Raw genomic sequence first — 5239 nt, 5'->3', positions numbered from 1 at the left:
TATCGATTCGCTTGCGAAGGATGTTGACGAGGTCAGCATGTGTGGGACAGAAACATGCACGCGAGATTCTTGGTGTTTCTGAGATCAATGGGAAGAGAAAGACAAAAGAAGGGTTAGAGGGCTTTCTCAAGGAGGCAGAGAATGTGATAGTATCTCAGACACAAACCTAAATAGATAACGTTTAACATGTTGTCCTATAAATAAAGCACGTGTTTGACCAAATAAATAAAATAAATAAAGCACGTGTAACACAATATCCAATCATAAGTTTGGCCCAAACTTAATAGCTGGGCCGGATCAGGCCGATGAAACAATGGCTTTGGTATCCAAATTTTTTGTTTTCTTTTACATAGTAATAGACCTTTAAATTATTATTTTTTTTAAACCAACCTTCTTAAAAATGTTTAAAACTCCTAAAATCTCAGATCCCCTGCTTAATAGATAATACAATTAATTATGCTATTTCCAATACTACATTTAGATAAAACACAAATGACATGAGAAAAGCTAACTTCTGGGAGAGAAATTTCTTTTTGAAGAAAAAACTTATATTTCATGTCTTGCGTATAAAAACATATTTTACCACGTAACCTAAAAATCAAATAGAAAGAAGGGATAAAAGAACATAACCAAATCATGATGATCAATTTTAATCCAAACCAAGATTTATAAAAATTGGAACAACATAATGATTACATTCTGAATTATTTGAATCGAATCCATATTATGTGAAAAATAAATCAATGTAACAATATTATAAATTAATTTTTTTAAATGCTAAAGCTATAGTATTATTTAAAAAGTTTATTATGCATTCTATAACAAAATCAAACATGAACGGATTTATTATAAACCAAATCATATCCAAATACATAATGCCAATCCCAAAAAAATATATGTATGGGGAATTATCTAAATGAAAATGCTATAACAATATAAAAAAAATATTTTAAAGAAAAACTAAATTATAAGAGATCTAATGCAATATTGAAATTTGACTATTTAAAATAAAATTACGATGACATGCCAATAATGAACGATATATATATATATGCACATATGAAATTTATGAAAATATCTTACCATTATTCATGATTTTGACAAGGATTTTCGAGAATATGAATAAAATCTTCTTTCTTCTGAAACCACCCGGTGCAAGTATTCACTTTCTCACCTTCTAATAGGAATGCACACTTTTTTGAGCTTATATCGAATATACAGTTTTAAACCATGGCAATCATATTTATATAAACAAAAGTACGATTCAACACAATGATATCTATAAAGTTATGCCAACATAGTAAATAATAAAGAAAGTGAAATATGGTAATAAACTAAATTCAATATAGGTAAACTTATAATAGTAGTCAATGTTTCGAAGAATAAAAGAGAAACTAGATAGTCAAAATGCGTGAAAAATTAGAAACTAAATAAGTTGAAGAAAAAACCTTTGGTTGGCAACAAAATCAAGAGCGGAGAATCTCTCACATTCATCTTTCAAAGTTATGACGGCATAGTAAATAACAAAAAAGTAAAATATGGTAATATATTAAATTCAATATAGATAAACTTATAATATTGGTCAATTTTCGAAGAATAAAAGAGAAACTAAATGGTCAAAATGCGTGAAAGTTTAGAAAGTAAATAAGTTGAAGAAAAAACTTCGGTTGGCAAAAGAAAACAAAAGCAAAGAATCTCTCTCAATTCTTTTCCACATTCATTCAAAGAGAGAAAGATATTAATTGTCCATTTTTACTATAAATTTTTGATGTATTCAGAATTTGATTCCATTTCGACGGACTTCGTCTTTGCACAGACCGATTTTGCCTTCTAGTGATATTTGAAGTATATTATGTTTAGGTTTCTTATCTTTTCATTTCCATTATATTTTCATCATCTCTTTTATTTTTATTTGTTATATGATCTCATTCTATTGATGATGGATGTTTTGTCTCTTTCTTCTTAGGAGAGTTCATAGCTCTCTACTCATTTGAGAGATCTATGATATGTTAATGTTAAGGCGAAGTGTCTCTTTTGAAATTAAGAATTAAAATGTTATTGTTTCTTTGTTTTGTCCAGATTAGATGCAAAATCCTTACAAGTTCTTTTCATTGGTTTAATTCTTGGTGGTTTGATGGTGATTTCATAAAGGAAAATGTGTACAGCTGTGGAAAGAACTTGGATTAATCCGTTTCTAAAATTTAATTAAGGGAAAGCTAAAGCATGGTTGCAAAAACTAGGAGCGGAGTTGGCTTCAAAATGCTGGAGTTTTGCGTTGGTGGTAGAAGAAAGCGGTAGCAATCGGATGATGGTGATGAAGAAATGACAGATTAAACATGGTTCTTTTTTAACATTAGTTAATTATGCTATTACAGAAATATTACATAGACGATTTTACAACCGAAAATTCTTACTGTCTTATTAGTAATCACGTATGACTGTATAACTTTAAACGTCTTAGAAGATCTATGTTTACGTCTGACGGTACTCCTTGCATTATGATAATAATTTCATGTAAGCATTTGCTTTTTTAATCTGCATATTTCACATTCTTAAGGACCTGAAATTCAAACCTTCTAATGTAGAATATTAATGAACTATTAGTTAAATTACTGGATTTAGAGTGCATTCACGATTAAACATGATTATTGATGACTGATGATGAACCATTAAACATTGAAACCATGTCTTACCCATGTATTGATGAACTGAGAAGGGACCATAATACTCATTTCACTCTTAATTCAATGCTTTCACTATCATTAGAACCTTCTGAGGATCGCACCATCTTTTGTCTTAAATATAGACTTTTAGTTTCATATTCTTTTTTTAATTATGTTAAATTTTTATATATTTTTGTTAAATAATTATAAATATCTATTTATATAAAGTATGGTTTGCTTTCTCCTGAGGCATGCCACTTATGATTCCACGTCATAAACTCAAGCTCTGTGGTGACAACACGTGTCTGTTTAATTTAAACGGCGCGTTTTATATGTGTTTCGGTGTTTTAAGTTTGGGCCTCATAATGTCTTTCCAGAAAGCCGGCCCAATTTGTTAATCACTAATGTTCATGATCGGCATCGTTTCGTGAGTTAGGGTTACACCATAGTCATCGATATCCGCCATTAGAGACTCGTGAGTTAGGGTTACACCATAGTCATCCATATCCGCCATTAGAGACGTGGTTCAAGGTTCCACCACAATCTTCTAAATCAGCCATTAGAGAGATTGACGATTCGGTTGTTTTGGTTTGATTAAGTCCTTTCATTCTGAAAACTCCTTGAAATCAAATATACGTGTGGAGTTTCTATGTCGGTCTTCTTCATGACGTTTCGTTTCTGATTCATCTGTTACATTACAGGATTAGCTGATTCGTCGCCATTAACAACGTTTTTATTCCTTGGATCCACACTACCCACGATCTCTCATTCAACACTTCTTATCTCTCTCTCAGGCGGTGAAACTTCACCTATAAAAATGTATGTCTTCTTCCCGTAAACATCATCCTAACGAATCCTATTACAATAGAAACTTTGTTCTTAGTATAATGGGTAACTCATCTACCATTTTTTCTGATCTGAAGTCCGGACGTTGTTCATCCACTGTGGAGGTCAGGCGTCTGTTGGGATTCACGGCGTTGATGAGTTTCTAAGCTGATCGCTATAAAAAAATCAACCGACGGAGGAACACCAGGCTTAGATAACGGCGTCACTCTCCAAAGTGATATCTCTTTTCGGCAGATCTTAAACTAGACAACGAGCTCGCGAGACGACAAAAACTGGAGGTGGAGTAAGAGATTGGAAACAGAGAAGATAGGAATAGAAGCAACATTCATAGCCGTTGTGTTAAAGAGACAGAAAACAGAGCAGTACGGTTGATCTGCATCTAGAATTTACTTCCCGGCAGGCACCAGTCCATCGGCGTCCTCCTTAATCACACAACTACAGTCAGACAACAAAAAGATGGTTTGTCTTCTACAGCTAATGGAAGAGCCACAACCAGTCGTCAACGATAAACTTCGCACCGTCACCACCTGTCTCCTATGCGTCTTCTCATAAATGTTACACCAAGAGCAACCAGACTGTGTAGCTAGCCAAAACTTCCTTGAAAAGTAAGTATTTGTCTCAAGATTTTACAAGTAGCCAATTATCATACTAACGTCCCTTACCTTTGACCATTTATATTCAACAGGAAGTGCGTCAATAAGGAGGGCTCAATTTGTTCTGCAACCAAATATGGGGGTATCCAGAAATTTGAAAGTCTAAAGAGCTTAATGCATACGTACTAATTTCATAGCCACAGAGCGTACTAGAACTCATCCCCTGCTTTGTAAGTCATTTACATCTCCCCTCTTATATTTTTATAGTGTGCTGGGAGATGATAATATGCTCTTGATGACATGCTTGGAGCTGACGCGGTGAAAATTAACCCTACTGATGGGTTTATAATTGGATCCCCTGAGAAAACAGCTGAGGGAGATGCTGCTGAAATGCTTGACGGAAGTGCTGTCGAGCCTGCTCTTCCACCTATTGAACCTGTCTCAGGTGGATCACAACAGCTGAGAATGGACCATTAATGGAGGAGAATCAGAAAGGGAAAAATCCATGCATTACTCAACGTCAATGCCTAAGAACCCTAGCTCAAGCCGAAGACCCATGGACCTTAGCTAAATATGTATTGACACTGCTCTCCTATTTTGCTCCCTTTGCAATATACCATCAGTATTTACAGGTAGTATCATATGAAGAAAGTTTTTCAATGCGTGGTCTACATGTTGTTTAGCATATGCTTTGTTTTTTATGGTTTTCTGTTTTAGGCTTTTTCCAACAAATGTTACATTTCTCAGATTAATAAATAATTATTCCTCACATACGTCTCTTATCCTAATACACAATATGTCGACGCTTTAGCAAGTCATGTGTAAAACTCCACTATAACAGCTATAAACATGCTTCGTAGAAAAAAAGTCATAACAAAACGTGATGCACAAGTAGCTTCCAACCTAATGAACATACCAAATGTTTCATCCACTAACTCTTACCACAAATCACAACACAAAACAAACATTCACTAATCAATCCCAACAACCAACTAATAAAAATAAAATAATCTACACTTCGCACCTCAACAAGTTACACAAGATAACAACATCTAAAAACAAAGAAACATTTAAATGGGCCCCCATCTTGTGGGGTCCCCATTTTACAAAAATAGTTTATTTATATACATATATATA

General features: G+C 33.7%; 1 long non-coding RNA gene across 2 annotated transcripts; it reads left to right on the top strand.

Annotated features, from left to right (window-relative positions):
- The first annotated feature begins 3136 nt into the window (after nt 1-3136).
- Nucleotides 3137-4871, top strand: LOC106331479. 2 transcript variants are annotated; one of them, XR_001267911.1, is made up of 4 exons: nt 3137-3194; nt 3365-3482; nt 3587-4114; nt 4195-4871. It is a non-coding gene; the product is annotated as an uncharacterized LOC106331479 (long non-coding RNA). The 2 variants fall into 2 exon arrangements; XR_001267912.1 differs by having other exon boundaries at nt 3157-3482.
- The last annotated feature ends 368 nt before the right edge of the window (nt 4872-5239 follow it).

This window comes from Brassica oleracea, chromosome C3 (genome assembly GCF_000695525.1).
Source record: "Brassica oleracea var. oleracea cultivar TO1000 chromosome C3, BOL, whole genome shotgun sequence".
NCBI classification, from domain to species: Eukaryota; Viridiplantae; Streptophyta; class Magnoliopsida; order Brassicales; family Brassicaceae; genus Brassica; species Brassica oleracea.
Note: the sequence above shows the minus strand (reverse complement) of the source record. Positions and strands in the feature narration are given on the sequence as shown.